The sequence below is a fragment of the Oryctolagus cuniculus genome, chromosome 15 (assembly GCF_051225735.1).
Source record: "Oryctolagus cuniculus isolate XC-2025 breed Fujian yellow rabbit chromosome 15, ASM5122573v1, whole genome shotgun sequence".
NCBI classification, from domain to species: Eukaryota; Metazoa; Chordata; class Mammalia; order Lagomorpha; family Leporidae; genus Oryctolagus; species Oryctolagus cuniculus.
In genome coordinates this window covers 58,600,802-58,617,992 of record NC_142881.1, presented here as the reverse complement: position 1 = coordinate 58,617,992, position 17,191 = coordinate 58,600,802, and the positions used below count along the sequence as shown (strand labels likewise).

The 17,191-nt window shown below is 37.0% G+C and overlaps 1 protein-coding gene and 1 pseudogene across 2 annotated transcripts in view; one reads left to right on the top strand and one right to left on the bottom strand.

Moving 5' to 3' along the window:
• CTNNA3 (catenin alpha 3) overlaps nucleotides 1–17,191 on the top strand; it is a 1,694,949-nt gene that overhangs the window by 825,120 nt on the left and 852,638 nt on the right. The window lies entirely within an intron of this gene.
• Nucleotides 9,355–10,603, bottom strand: LOC103351353 (adenosylhomocysteinase-like; annotated as a pseudogene).

Below are 17,191 nucleotides of genomic sequence, written 5' to 3'. Positions count from 1 at the left end.
TATCAATCACAGAGATCCTTCATGTAGAACATTTTTGCCACTGTGTCTTGGCTTTCCATGCCTGAAATGCCATCATGGGCTTTTCAGTTGACCAGGAAGATTTAGGGGCTGATTCTGAGGTTAGAGTGCTACTTAAAGAGATTGTCATTCTATGAGACTGCTGTGTGGCCTCCTTCCCATGTTGGAACATTCTCTCCTTTTTAATTCTATTTATTATTATTATTAGCAGACACTTGATCCTATTTATATAATCACTTTAACACTTAATTCTATCTATATGTTCACTTTAACACGTAATATGATCACTTTAACACTTAAGATGGCATTTTTACCATCCAGCTTAATGGGCATGGGGGTTCTATGACAAGTTTTTAGACTTTGCCGTTAGAGTAAGTTCGTAAGAATGTATGCAGAACTATACAGCTTTATAGTTACAAACTTCCTCCTCCCTCTCTTATTCCCACTCTTATTTTTTACTGAGCTCCATCCTCAATTGACTTTATACACATATGATTAACTCTATGTTAAGTAAAGAGTTCAACAAATAATATGAAGAAAAATCAAGCAAACAAACAAATAAACAAAAACAAAAAAAAATTTCCTCAACAGTCAAGACAAGGCTCAGCTCAAAAGTCATCCCTTCTCAAAGTGTCAATTTCACTTCTACAGATTTTCTTTTAGGTGCTCTATTATTTCTCACAGATCAAGGAGAACATATGGTATTTGTCCCTTCGGGACTGGCTTATTTCACTAAGTATGATGTTTTCCAGATTCATCCATTTTGTTGCAAATGACTGGATTTCTTTTTTTTTTTTTTTTTTTTTACTGTAGTTTACATCTGTGTCTTTCTTTGGTTGAGCTAAACGTATACACAATGCTAACAGCCAATTTTAGTAAGCAGTACTTAAAGATAATTAAATAAGATTACTAATGAAAGACAAAGAATAAATCTTTGCTTGGAAATATTCAGAAATATCAGTGATGGCAAATGAGGAAAAAAGTAATGCTTGTATACTCCTATTTTTAAAAACCTGGCAGTTTGGCTTCAGCTGGGTTAGTTTATTCATCAAAGTCACAAGGAAGGTACAGTTTTGTGGCCAAGTCAATGCAACCATCTTTAAATTCCTATTATTTTTGTCATAGGAGATCTGGAAGGCAGTTAATCATATAAGAGCATGGACTTTGGAATCAGAGACCCTTGAGTTGCAAGCTTAACATTAACTTCACTCAGTACACCAACTTTGTGACCTCTCTATACTTCAATTGGTCACCTGTAAGATGTGGACCATTTTGAAAGTTAAATGAGACATATAAACAAGGTGCTTACCCATGTTCCTGGAACAAACTTTATTCAATGAATTGTTCATGTTGGTACTTTTGCTAGTAGATAGTAGGCGCTATCACTATGATCCCTACCTTTATCCCTTATGTGAGTATATGATATGAGAGATATGCAAATAAATTCTAATATACAATGTGTAGTGATGAATGTTGATTGGAGGTGGAGAACTGAACAGAAGTGAGAGGTTTTCTGAGAGGGAAGGAAAGACTTTGGAGAAGAGGTGAGCTCACTGTAGTCAACAATTTAAAGTGAGATATCAGTAGGTGGGTAAGGAGAGAAAGGATATTTCAAAAAGACAGAATTCATGTGAAAATAAGAGTTAGGGGAGTTGTAAGTAAAGCCAGTATAATTAATTAATAATAGCCCTGATTGGAAAAAAAGGCAAAATTGCTTTGTAAGTATATAATAATGAATGCACCCCATTTGAGTTTTTTGAAAAGAGGTTTATATTTACATTACATGTATAGATCTTAAATATTGTAATTTGCTGTTTTGAATAACCTACATATTCATGTAATTCCCACTCAGAATACAAAGAATGTTTCCAACACATCAACAAATTCTCTCCGTCCACTTATGATCATAACTGCATGCCACACCACTTCAAACATTGTTTAGATATCTTTTACCATCGGTTAGTTTGTCCAGTTTAAAGTTACATTTAAATGTATAATCTTCTTTCCTTTAAAAAATTGATATTTGTCCATGTTGTCACTTATATCAATTATTCAAACCTTTTGAGGATAGCATTGTGGCACAGTGATTTAACATGCTACCCGCAATGCTGGCTTCCCATATTTGAGTACCTGACTGAGTCCTGGATGCTCTGTTTCTAATCCACCTTCCTTCTCAGGTGTGAGAAGGCAGCAGAAGATGCTGAAGAACTTGAGTCCCTGCTATCCAAGTGGGAGACCAGGATGGAGTTCCTGGCTCTTGGGTTTGACCTAGCCTAGACTGGAGTTGTAGTAATTTGGGTAGTGAACCAGTGAATAGGAGATCTCTATCTTCCTCTATCTTTGCTCTCTACCTTTCAAATAATAAATAAATAGTTAAATATAAGTAAGTAAGTAATAATCCAAATCTTTTAATTGTTGAGTGGCATTCCTTTCAATAGATATACTACATTCTTAAAACATTTCATGCTTAATTGCATTTGAATCATTTCCACATTTGGGAAATTATTATTAAAATGGCTATGAGCATTTCTGTAAAATTCTTTTTGTTAATATATATTTTAATTTCTCTTGGACACATGTTCAGTGGAATTGATTGGTTATAAATATATACATAATCTTTTAAGAAATTGACAAATCTTTTTTAGGAGGTGGTACCATTTAGCACTCTCACCAGCAATGTTAAAGAGTTCCAAACTGTTCGACTTCCTTGCCAACACTGGGATGGCCAGCCTTCCTAATTTTAGCCTTTCTAGTGGATGTGGAAATGATATTTGGAGTTGGATTATTTTTCATGTGCATATTGTTCATTCGTGTATCTTCTTTCGTGAAGTATCTGCTCAAAACTTTTTAACCCATTTTTATAGTTTTCATCTGTCCTCTTATTAACCGTGTTAAAGGAGCTATATAGTCTGCATACAAGTTGTTAGATATATGTATCTATTGTGAGTATTCCCTTCCTATTTGTATTATACTTATTCATATTATTGCCTTTTATGAAGTCTAATTTGTCACTTTTTAATAGTACTTTCTATATCATCTCCAAGATACCTTAACTTCTCCAAAATTGAAAACATGTATTTTTTTCAAAAGGATTTCTTCTCCAACATTTAATGTTTATTAACTATTTAAATTAATTTTGGTTTGTGGTATAAGAGGGATTGAGGTTCCTTTTTTAAAAGAATATGTTTATCTACTTGTTCTAACTCTGTTATTTTAGAATTATTTTTCCTATTGATTTTCCTGATATCTTTGGAAAAAACATTTTAATATATAAGATGACAATACAATTAAGATAATATATTTTTGAATTGTCTTCTCTTTCATTGACCTATGTGTTCATCCTTTTGTTAATAGCACATTCTCTTAATTCCTGTAATTATACAATAATTTTAAAATCAAGTTCTCTTAGGTCTGTGTGTTTTTTGAGATTAATTTTTAATAGATTATAGATTCTTTGCATTTACATATAAGTTTTAGAATAATTTTGTCAATTTGTACAATAAGAACCTTCTAGGATTTTTATTATGATTGCGTTATATACATAGATTAATTTTTAGGCTTTGTCAATGCAGCAATATTTACTTTTCCAATATATGTATAAGGCATAACTATTATTTCCCTTCTTTACTTTCTATGGAAATGATTTGTTTTCAGCATAAATTTTTGCATGTTTTTGTTCAATTTATATTTGAGTGTTTATGATTTTTGATGCTATTGCTAGTATATAGAAATATAGTTGAGGCTGGTGCTGCAGCTTAATAGGCTAATCCTCTGCCTGCGGCGCCAGCACCCTGGGAAAACCTTTCTCTCTTTCTCTCTCTCACTGTCCACTCTGCCTGTAAAAAAAAAAAAGAAATATAGTTGAATTTTGAAAATACTGACCTTGTAGCCTATGATTTGACCAAACTTATTACTAGTTTCAATATATATATTCTGCTTTTTTCAGTAAGATTTATTTTATTTATTTAAAAGCTAGCGTTACACAGAGAGAGGGAGAGACAGAGTGAGAGAGAGAGTTTTTCCATCTGCTGGTTCACACCTCAGAAGGCTACAATGGCTGAGACTGGGCCTGGCCTATGTCAGGAGCCAGTAGCTTCTTCCAGGTCTCCCACATGGCTAGTAGCAGCCCAAGCACTTGGGCTGTGTTCCTGGATTGGTGCAGTTGGAGCCAACCAGTGCGTGGAAGAACCCCCCCCCCCCCTCTTTCTGTCACTCTGCCTTTCAAATAAAAAAATAAATAAATCTTTAAAAAAATTCCATGGAAAGAGTTATGTATAATTTTATGATACTTAAAATTTTCTATCAGAATCTGAGGATTATAAAGTATCTAAAGCTTGTAGGAGTAAATGTGTAAATCTGTAAAGGATTAAGTTCAATAGATAGAGTGCTTAATGTAGGTAACTTTAAAATATCTTTATTCACTGACTTTTTTATATAATTTTATTCCCTTGATGGTAGTCTGTTTTTAATGACAAAATTGTATTATTCCTGAAATTTTTAAATTTGAAATTTCAATATTTTCAGATTTCTTCAGAGCATTTAAATATTGCCATATTTTAGCTATTTCTTTGTTTTGTTTATTTACATTTTTATAGTTACATATATCACATATCTGCTCATTTTATTTTTTATTTAAGGGATTATCCTTGCATTTTTTTAATTCTCCAGTTTTTTTTTTAAAGATTTATCTTATTTATTTAAAAGACAGAGTTACAGAGAGAGAGAGAGAGAGAGGAGACAGAGAGAGGTCTTCTATTCACTGGTTCACTTCCCAGATGGCTGCAGCAGTCAGAGGTGGGCTGATCCAATGCCAGGAGCCAGCAGCTTCCTCTGGGTCTCCATCATGGGTGCAGGAGCCCAAGGACTTGGGCAGTCCTCTACTGCATTCCCAGGCACATTAGCAGGGAGCTGGATGGGATGCAAAGCAGCCAGGACTCAAACCAGCACCCATGTGGGATGCCAGTGTCACAGGTGGTAGCATAACCCACTAGACCACAGTGCCAGCCCCTTAATTCTTCAGTTTCAAATTTTAGAGTGTTGCTGTTGTGTTTTTTTTTTATCAAGCCTATACTTCCATGAATATGATACAATATTAACACATACCAACAAGAAAGAAAACTACCATATAAACTTATTTTAATCACTTACATTTTTATGTTAACTTATTAAAAGACGTTTCCACTTATTTGTGCAAGTTTATTTTTTTTTAGGATGTTGAATTTAAGCTGACAGGTCTATTGTTTTCTTTAAGCACTTTAAAGATGTCCTTTGATTGTCTTCTAGTTTCCACAGCTAGACGGCATTCATATCCTGTCTGTAAAGATGTATTATTTTTCCTCTGACTTTTTAATGTATTTATGTATACATTTATACCTTTATGTAAAAGAGTGTGTGCACATATGTGTAAGGCCAAAGCCAGAAACTGGAAACTGAATCCAGATATCCCTCAAAGGTAGCAGAGTCCTAAGCACATGCACCATCATCTGCTGTCTTCCAGGGTACACACTGGCAGGAAACTGGAATCAGGAGTGGAACTGGGACTCAAAGCCAGGCACTCTGATAAAGGATGTGAGTGTTCAAGGGATGACTTGGACAAGGCGAACCCCCTCACCCCACTTCTGGAAGCTCTAAAGAGTTTATTATTGCTTCATAGTAACTAGACTATGATGCGCTTAGTTCTATTTTCTTTGAATTTGCCCTGCTTGAAGTTCTCGAATTTATATTTTTTTTCCACTAAGAGTCTTGAACCTTTTTGAGTCTTTTCCTTCTTTGGATTTGAAAAATTCTTCACCATTATTTCTTCAACTATCATCTCAATCTCTTTTTTTATTTTTTGGAATCATACTAAAATGTTTATAAGACCTTTTGAACATGTCCCATATATCCCTGTTATGTTTATCCCTACTCATCTCTTCTTCTTTTTCCATGCTTTAATTGATATTTGCGTTAACTTTTATTCAAATTTATAAATCACATTTACTTTCTTTTTCCTTTTTTTTTCTCTTCTCTTCTTTATATGAGGGGAACACATTTCATGTATTTCAGATAGTTTTAAGAACATAATAATATTTCTCATCCTACCTCCTCCCTCCCTTGCTATCACCCACCCTTTCTCCTTCCTTTTTATTTTTCTTTTAATTTTTTCAATGACATATTTTCAATTTCACAAAATTAATCCTCCACTAAGTTAAGAACTCAATAAGTAGTAGTAGAATCTGTTGTTAATTCTGTCCAATGAGTTCTTTGCTTCAGTTACTGGATTTTTCAGTTCCAAAATGTTAATCTGATACTTTATAGATTTTAATTTTCTTTGGAAATAATCTATGCTTTCTTAATTTTATTAGTCACTTTCACTGAAGTAACAATTGCACTTTTGAACTCTTTGTCTTTTAACTCTATTATTTGAAAACTCTCTGGTTCTCTTTCCATTAGTTGTTTTAATTTCTATCAATAACTATTTCCTGTTCCTCTACATGACTTCATTTTATTGTAAACTATATATTGTGGACTATATGTTATAGAGGCTCTGCATAATTTTAATCTTCCTTTTAAGGTTGTTGACTTTTATTCTGACAGTGAGTTAAATCAATGACAGACCATTTTGATTTTCTGAGAGCTTTAGGTCCCATTTGTAATTTTAAAACATGTTTTTTTTTTTTCTTTCCTTTCCTTTTTGCCTTATGAGCAAGGAAAGTTCTCTCATGCTTTGGTGTTTTCCATTAAACAATGACCACATAACCTTTGAATTACAAAATCCTGCATGTAGCTATTCACAGTACCAACATATGTTTTTATCTTAACAATAATTCAAAATCACAATGACACTGCTCTCTCCCAGCTTTGCCTAGGGGAAAAAAAGTTATTCAGGAGGAACGAATAATTGGAAACTGAATAGTTCTGGATTAAACTGCTGGAAAGCACTTAAAGGGTTTCCTTTATTTTGCCATTTATTCATGCAAGATGGCTTTAGTATTTAAGTGTGTTTCTTTTTATTGCTGAATTCATTGAGGCAGTGAACTGTATCTTTGTGGGACTTCTAATGTGGGTGAAATGGATGATTGCCATCCTGGGAACCATAAGTTCACCACCACATAGGCACCGAATAACTGAAGGTATTTTGTTACCATGCAAGTGTTGGGTTATAGACTTAAATTATTTTCATGAAATATGCCCCCTCTATAGTAGAATGTCGGTTGAGTCTTAGAAACTGGGAATAGCACAGGATGTGAAAAAAGAAAAATAATCACTTGAATCACATAGGTGGTCACATATTCTTCTTGCCTTTGTTTTTCTTTTTTTGAAGATTTATTTTATTTACTTGAAAGTCAGAGTCATATGGAGAGAGAGGAACAGAGTGAGAGATCGCCCATCCCCTGGTTTGCTCCCTAAATGGCTGCAATGGCCAGGGCTGGGCTAGGCCGAAGCCAGGAGCCAGGACCTTCTGTCAGGTCTCCCACATGGGTTCAGGGGCCCAAGCAATTGGGCCATGTTCTGCAGCTTTCTCAGGCACATTAGCAGAGACCTGGATCAGAAGTGGAGCATCCAGGGTGAACCGGTGCCCATATGGGATGCCAACGTCACAGGAGGCAGCTTTACCCACTACAACAAAATGTTAGTCCCTTGTCTTTGTTTGTTCAGTAGGAAATAAAAATTAAAAAAAAAAAAAAAAACTTCACTAATTTCCCTTGTTTCACTTGAAACTGTGTCAACATTCTGTAAAACCAAAGGATTGTTATTGTTCATGTATGTCAAGACTAAAAATACAAAAGTTAACGATGAAGGATAATTAAAAGTGATAATAAAAAATGTGCAACTCAGAATATCTGTGGACTATTTTGAAGTGTTGACATTGTGCTGGAGTGATCACTAGATAATTTTGTTCAGTTCAATTTCACTTGTTATACGTGGCTCGTAATCTCAGAAGCTTTTGTTGTTTTCAATACAGTGATAGTTTCATTTATTCATTCACTCATTTGTAGTTATTTACATGGTCTTTCAGACTGATATCCTTTAGATTTGTAGTAATACTTGATTTTGATCCACAACTTAGTTCAAACTGTTAGAGGAAAGGATGGTTGTTAAGGGGTTTTCTGGGGTCGTCTCTACATTTTTGATTATCTTACTTGTGACCTTCTAAATCATGGTCTGGTTCTGCTTTAATTATGTTCTTCAGTTTTATTTCTGGTCAGGTAATATGATCTGAAATGCTTAGTATTAAGATGTGCTAACCTGAAATTAAATGGAAACTCAGCATAAGGTGTGTGGGATAGTTTGATCTTCAATGACTCAAAATTCCAAATTTGCTTATGTATTGCTGTGTTTTCTGACTAATGTATCATGAAATAACCCAGCAGGGGGAAAGGTCAGTAAAATGATTCTAACACAAGGAATAAATAGAAGTATTTTTACATAATTGCAATAATCTGATATACTGACACATCAACCAAACTTATGAATGGCCTGAGCCTATTTAGTAGATATCTAAATAACAGCTTAAATTCCAAGAATGTTACAGTAATCAATTTGAAACTACTTATAAAATTTAAAATATTTAGTATATAGTATAAAGAATGTGGACTGTACCATTCATGAAATAAAATTTTTTGGTCATCATAATTTTTATTTACCAACTTCATGCTTTCTTTTGATACTCTAAGTAGTATATAAGCATTATAAGCCAAATTAGCATCTTTTTGACCCAGGATTGTGATAGGAACCATCATGTTACAAAGTGATGGCAAATCTATGCCTGCTTTTCAGTTTTGCTGGCCCCGCTCAACCTCTGGTTGCCTCTTATAGAGTTTATTTTGACCCCTGTAAAATGAAGACCAAAAGGACTAATAAGGGCTAACCTCACTCATTATTCTGAGGTTTATGAGAGGACTCAGCACTAAACTAGGCTCTGAGAAATATTCAAGCTTCAACAGTTCCTCTTTGCCCTTTGATAGGGTTCCTTCTCTTCCACCATGGGCTGAGCAACCAGCGAATCTGTAAACCAAGCACATGGGTCTACCACTATAGGCAAGGTGAAGGCCTATCTTGTAAAGTGTATGGGATTTGTCTACACCACTACCAACTTCCAACCTAAGGAAGGACTGACCTAGCAGGTGTAAGACTCCTCAGATAATGATTCCCTATGGATGTCTCCATCGTGACTAGGGCTTGAAGAGGGACCTCTCAGTTTCCTGTGCCATACTTGGAATAATATGATGGATGAGGAATGCAAAGACCTAAGACTGGGTGAGAAGTCCTAGGGAGTCTATAGGGGGCACCACTGACAAGCTAATACCAAAAGTAGGGGCCTGGACACTGGAAGGTGAAGGGTAGACTTGGCTCTCAGTAGTGACAGTGATCAGGCTTGAAAGCAACATCATGGGACATGCTAAAGTACTGGGCTTGCTTCTCAGTCAGCTGGGTCAGGTTCACTTCCAGTTGCCCAGGGTGAGCGTTAGCTGCTGCCACTGCCTCACCCAGCTTCTCGGACAGGAAGTGAACACCAAGAGCATTACTCATCAGAGTGGGTCCTCAGCTCAAGCTGTGCCAGCACCTGCTTCGTGAAGGAGTTGCTCATCACAAAGCTGGGGTGGCTCAAGGCACAACCCAGGTTGACCAACTGATCCTCAGCGGGCAGGATGATGTGTTGCCCATTCTTCAGCCTGTAGCAGTGCAGCTGGGGCCTGATGCTCAACTTCTCCACAGCATTCTCGTTGACCACTTGATGTCAGTCTCCACATTGAAGTATCTGTTGTTATATATGATGACATCATCCTTCAGGTGCTCAAAGTGGCACCCAAGAATGATGTCCATGCAGCCTGTGGTAGTGCCAAAGTGCCAAAGATGTTGTCCATCCACAGTGGTCCACTCCTACCCCTCCATGGCATCCTTCAATGCATTGGTGGAGACGACCTCGGTGATTATGATATTGGCACCTAAATCCCTCAGGGCCTTGGATGTGACCCTTGCCCACACTGCCGTAGCCCGCTACCACTGCCTTCTTGCCTGCAGTTTGACCAGCCTAGACTGGAAGTTGTGGCAATTTGGGTAGTGAACCAGTATGCCTGTAACCCATTTGATGCCATCTGTGAGGGACTCCCAGCAGCCATAGAGTTTGTCAGACTTGCTCTTGGTGATGGAGTCATTGGCACTGATGGTAGGCACCTTCAAGACCCCATTGGCCATAATCTTGTAGAGGTTGTGGACCCCAGTAAAGATCTCCTCAGGGAAGTCCCTGATGCCTGACAGAAGCTTGGGTACTTGGTGTGGATGAGGTTGATGAGGTCATTGCCATCGTACGGAATCATGTTAAGGGGCTTGGGCTTAAAGTAGAGTGCCTGATGTACTACAGGTACTCCTCCTCTGTTTGGTTCTTGCAGGTGTACACTTGAATGCCGGCCTTGGCAATGGCAACCGCTGCATGGTCTTGGGTGGAAAAGATGTTGCAGCTGGACCACTGCACTTCAGCACTCAGGGCAACAGGGTTCTCAGTGAAGATTGCAGTCTCCATGGTCAAGTGCAGGCAGCCGGCCATATGGGTGCCCTTCAGTGGCTTGGAGGCAGAGTGTATCTCCCACATGTACATCAGGGGCTGCACTGTCCAGTGCCTTGTGTCCCCAAGTAGCCAGCCCAAGGCCCTCACATTTAAAGGCAGTTTGTCAGGCCTTCTGCCAATGCTGCTGCAGGTAGTGATGGACATGGGTGAAGGGGGCCGGGACTCGAGCAGGGCTCAGAAATAGGCCTGGCGGAGTGGGACAGGGCATGAAATAAATTTAATGTATCTTTTTCCTCATCTGTAAAATGTAATGGTAATATTCTACCACAAAGTGGCTACTAAACTAGATAAACTACATATATAGGTGAAAATATAGTTCTTAATATATGGTAGATACTGAGAAATGATATAATTATTAGACTTTTTTTAGTTTTAAAAATTTATTTATTTGTTTGAGAGGCTGAGAAATCTCACCCTGATTCACTCCCCATATGCCTGCAAGAACTGGGGTGGGCCAGGGTTGAAGGCAGAAGCCTATTATTCATCCCAGGTCTCCCACATGGGTTTCAGGGATTCCATCCCCCACCCCTCGCTGCATCCCAGAACGCTTTAGCAGAAAGCTGGAATTAGAAGCCAGAACTGCTGGCAAACCTAGGTACTCTGATATGAGAGGCAAGTGTCTTAACAGTTGCTTAACCATGAGGGTAGTTGCCATCCTGACAAGTTTATTTTAAGTTAAAAATTTTAAGCTAAAAACCCCTGTAAGTCAGTTTCATGATCAGGATTTCAAATATATATGTATGTATGTATGTATGTATAGATAGATAGATAGATAGATATAAACCTTATAGATTACCGTTTAACGTCTAGCACTGATAGATGAACCTAGTTATCATATCATCTCCATTATTAATCTGTCTTCTAATTTTTGTGAGCTTTTGACTCAGTTTCTATGTTTATATAATACAATGATTTCTGTGCATATTTAGATTCTTATGTCTCATGTATTCTGCAAGAATAAAATCTACACCCGAAGAAAACCGTTCAAGATTCCTGTGAACTTCGAGAAAGGATAATACCTAAATAGAAGAGCTTTTAGGTAAATTCCTGCTCAGACTTAGGTAACCAAAATGATCTTTATTACTTTGTGTAGAAGACTGTAATCTTTCCTGATAGGATCATTCCTGATAGGATCTTCCATGATTTTGCCTAATATTCTAGCTACTACTACAACTTAGATTTAGATATTTTAAAGAGAAAACAGTTGAAAAACTTGCCAAGTATAATTGACTTGATTTCTGACACTTATAACAGTAAGTAAATTGTGTATGTGTGTGTGCCAGAATTCAAGACAAAGAAGTATAACAGAAAGTGCTGGATATTTGAACAGTGTGTGATTCAGATATTACTATTGTATTTGCTCCATAACCTTACTATTTTAAGTGTGGCTCATGGATTTTTGTGTCAATATCCCCTGGGAGTTGGTTATTCATAGAGAATTTCAGGCCCCAACAAGACCTACAGAGTAAGAGTTTACATTTTAGTAATATACCCAGAAGAGTCTTATGCACAATGAAATTTGAGAAACAGTGCTTTAGACCCTGAAAAATAAAAATAATGTTCTATCTGAATTAATGACACTGGATCTCAAACTAAAAATCATGGAATATGAAAAATATTTGTAGACATCATGAAAGTAGTTGTTCTTATAGTTATTGATTTCAGGAACGTTTTTAAACCTCAAGACCATACCCAATGTAGTTACACATTTTCAAGACAATGTTCCTTTACAAGCTAAATATTAACAGTGATTATAAATTCTTTAATAAAGTGAGATATTTTAAATCAGCATATGCATATTGAAGTTAAATATGCAACTGGTGAAGCATTTTAGAGCTAAATGTGTCATTCTGACTTTTTATAGGTATAATATTACTAGTTACTTTAATTATATTACAAGATAGTCCTATAGAAATATTATTGCTGTCTCACACGCTGTGCTATCTTCTCAGTGAAATTTTATATACTATAGAGTCGTGCAAATAAAGCATATACAGTGTATGAATGTAACACTCAGCTCACTCCTATAAGCTTTGGTAAGATCGTGTTTCTCACACTCTTTCTTGCTATAGAAAGAAAACCTTGGTTGTAATAAGATATATTCAGTCCCAGTATTCTTATAAAAATATCTAGTATCATTATAAAATAAATAGTTTATTCCTTAACCTATCTAATACGTAATTATTGAAACTTCTAAGTGCCAGTCATAAGCTAGGTACTGTGGAGGGGGGGAGTGAACAGAGACGACTCAGTTCTTTTTTTTTAAGATTTATTTATTTATTTGAAAGGCAGAGTTACACAGAGAGAGAAGGAGAGGCAGAGAGAAAGAGGTCTTCCATCCGCTGGTTCACTCCCCAGATGGCTGCAATGGCTGGTGCTGCACTGATCCAAAGCCAGGAACCAGGAGCTTCTTCCAGGTCTCCCACGTGGGTGCAGGGGCCCAATGACATGGACCATCTTTTGCTGTTTTCCCAGGCTACAGCAGAGAGCTGGATCAGAAGTGGAGCAGCCAGGACTTGAACTGGCGCCCATTTGGGATGCTGGTACTGAAAGCAGCAGCTTTACCTGTTATACTACAGCATCAGCCCCGTCTAATTGTTTTTTAATTTTAATGTACCTTTTTTGCTGGGATATCACTTTTTCTATTTTTAACTTTTATTTTTGAATATAAATTTCCAAAGTACAGCTTATGGATTACAATGGCTTCCCCCCCCCATAACTTCCCTCTCACCTGCACCCCTCCCCTTTCCCGCTCCCTCTCCCCTTCCATTCACATCAAGATTCATTTTCAATTCTCTTTATATACAGAAGATCAGTTTAGTATATATTAAGTAAAGATTTCAACAGTTTGCACCCACACAGAAACATAAAGTGAAAAATACTGTTTGAGTACTAGTTATAGCATTAAATCACAATGTACAGCACATTAAGGACAGAGATCCTACATGAGGAGTAAGTGCACAGTGACTCCTGTTGTTGACTTAACAAATTGACACTCTTGTTTATGGCATCAGTAATCACCCTAGGCTCTTGTCATGAGATGCCAAGGCTATGGAAGCCTTTTGAGTTCACCAACTCCGATCATATTTAGACAAGGTCATAGTCAAAGTGGAAGTTCTCTCCTTCTTTCAGAGAAAGTTACCTCCTTATTTGATGACCTGTTCTTTCTACTGGGATCTCACTCACAGAGATCTTTTGCCAGAGTGTCTTGGCTTTCCATGCCTGAAATACTCTCATGGGCTTTTCAGCCGGATCTGAATGCCTTAAGGGCTGATTCTGAGGCCAGAGTGCTGTTTAGGACATCCGCCATTCTATGAGTCTGCTGTGTATCTTGCTTCCCATGTTGGATCGTTCTCTCCCTTTTTTATTCTATTGGTTAGTATTTTCAGACACTAGTCTTGTTTATGTAATCCCTTTGACTCTTAGTCCTATCGTTATGATCAATTGTGAACAGAAATTGATCACTGGGACTAGTGAGATGGCATTGGTACATGCCACCTTGATGGGATTGAATTGGAATCCCCTGGTATGTTTCTAACTCTACCTTTTGGGGCAAGTCAGCTTGAGCATGTCCCAAATTGTACATCTCTTCCCTCTCTTATTCCCACTCTTATATTTAACAGGGATCACTTTTCAGTTACGTTTCAGCACTTAAGAATAACTGTGTATTAATTACAGAATTCAACCAATAGTATTAAGTAGAACAAACAAAAAAAAAATACTAGGAGGGATATGCTGGCGAGGATGTGGGGAAGAAGGGACACTAATCCACTCTTGTATGTAAACTGGTAAAGCCACTATGGAAGTCAGTCTGGAGATTCCTCAGAAACCTGAATATAACCCTACCATTCCACCCAGCCATCCCAGTCCTTGGAATTTACCCAAAGGAAATGAAATTGGCAAACAAAAAAGCTGTCTGCACATTAATGTTTATTGCAGCTCAATTCACAATATCTAAGACCTGGAATCAACCTAAATGCCCATCAACAGTAGACTGGATAAAGAAATTATGGGATATGTACTCTACAGAATACTATATAGCAATAAAAAACAATGAAATCCAGTCATTTGCAACAAAATGGAGGAATCTGGAAAACATTATGCTGAGTGAAATAAGCCAGTCCCAAAGGGACAAATATCATATATTCTCCCTGATCGGCGACAACTAACAGAGCACAAAAGGGGAAACCTGTTGAAGTGAAATGGACACTATGAGAAATGGTGACTTGATCAGCCCTTGCCCTGACTGTTGATGAACAACTTAATACTTTATCCCTCAGAGAATTTTTTTTGTTTGTTCTACTTAATACTAGGGATATCACTTTTTCTGCATGGGTTCTTTTCAGACAATCTCATCTAAGTTAATTATTTATGGCATATTTATTTTTTAAAAAAGGTTATTTATTTTTTATTTATTTTGAAAGAGGGTGACAGAGAGACAAAGACACAGAGACAGAGAGGGAGAGAGCAAGATAATCCATTCACCTGCTGGCTCACTCCTCCCAGTGGCTGCAATGGCCAGGCTGAAGCCAGGAGCCAGGAGTTTCATTCAGGTTCCACACGTGGGTGACAGGGGTCCATACACTTGGGACATCTTCCACTGCTTTTCCCAGGCCATTTTCAAGAGCCTAGATCAGGAGTGGAGCAACTAGGATTTCAAACAGTGCCTATATGGGATGTTGATGTCACAGGCAGTAACTTTACCAGCTACAACACAACCAGTCCCCTTATGGCTGTACAGAAATAATGTAACATAGCATTTGAAACCTCAGGAGTTAGACACACTTGACCCTGTCACTTTATAGTTGAGTGTTCACATAGAATAAAGTTTGCATCTCTGATTCTTAGTTTTCTTATTTCAAAAACAGAATTATTACATAGTTACTATTGTTCATTGGTTACTAATAATTAATAAAGCCATGGAGAGCTATTAGCAAAATAGTGTCTGTAGAATACTGAATTCATTGCTTGGTACATTATAAGAAACCATTACCAATTGATTCTATTGTTTTTTCTACTATTGCTATTATACAATCTTTGCTAAATTTATAAGTAGATCTTTAACATTTGACATTTTTATTGTTTATATTATTGCTATTCTTCATCCTTTGCTTCACACCCAAATTCTCTGCAAAAATTTTGACCCTGGCTTTACCTCTTAATTATTAAATAATTAACTCTTTATTAGCTCCTTTTTCTTCTTGAGTATTTTCAGGTTGTAGGGGCATAGTAGTGGGGATAAGAGAACTTTCTCTTAGGTAGAAATATCTGCTAATTGAGGCATATGTTTATCAAGTGTTTTCAGTCATGCTTGCAATTGCTCTGGGTCAATTTTAATATCTTTCCCCTTTACTTCTCCCGCAACAATCGCTGACTGAACACTGAAGAGTTAAATATGTAGGTTCTCTAACACTGAAAGGAAAACAGATGCTACTCTGCTTCTCCTAGCCCCCAAGTTCCTCTTGCCCATTGCAGAGCAGTGCTGGGGCTTAGACACCCATATGTGTCAAACATTTTGAAAACAACTATTACTTCTCTCATTCTCACCCACAATGCTGTTTAATTGTCATACACACATGCTAGCTTATACTAACATGGAAAAGATCCCATTTAATTATAGTACCAAAATGTCACAAAAAGCACTGTCTTCTTCCAGGAGTCTGATAAAAAAATTAAGATTTGGGTTCAATGGATTGTATATTTATACAGGGTTAGCAGGAGAAATAGGAAATATTTTTGAGTTTGCTAAATATTCATGAATTTACACTCCACTAATTTGTAGATTTTGGCTTCAGTTACTTTTCATAAGAACAAAAGTGTAGTAAGCATATAGATAGAGAAAAACTGATGTTTTATTTATAAAATGGTAGGAGAAAAACATTTTTTAACAAACTTACAACATATGTAAAAAGTAACACATTTGTTATTTACAGATGACCCAACCAAAATACAAATGTGCAAAGTGTGCAAAGTGGGTCAGTGTTTTGATGTAGTGGGCTAGGCCTCTGCCTGTAGTGCTGTCATCCCATATGGGCACCAGTTCATGTCCTGGCTGCTCCTCCTCTGATCCAGCTCTCTGCTAATGGCAGAGAAAATCGGTAGAAGGTGGCCCAAGTACTTGGGGCCTTACACCCAAGTGGGAGATCCAGAAGAAGTTCCTGGCTCCTGGCTTTGGATCAGACCAGTTGTGTCCATTACAGCCTTTTGGAGAGTGACCCAGAGGATGCAAGAACTCTCTTTCTGTCTCTCCCTCTCTCTGAAATAAATAAATAAATCCTTAAAAATGTGCAATGTGCTTATTGAATTCATACAACTTACCTATTTAATAAAGTACATTAAAACAATCTTTCAAGGATAGCCCGCCTTCAACTGTACATATCTGCAATTATTCTGAATTCCAAAATGCCATGTGTGTAAAATGGTATGTGATCTATGTTCACGCTAAATTTACTGATACCTCTTCTAACCAGGTTTGAGAAGTTGAGAAGATATTTATATGATCGCTGTGTACCAAATATCACTATAGGAGGTGCTTATTGACTACACACACACAGAAAGAGAATTGAAATAGTGAAATATGGCACAGTGAAATATGAAAGTGTCTGCTGTAAACTATTTAGTAAT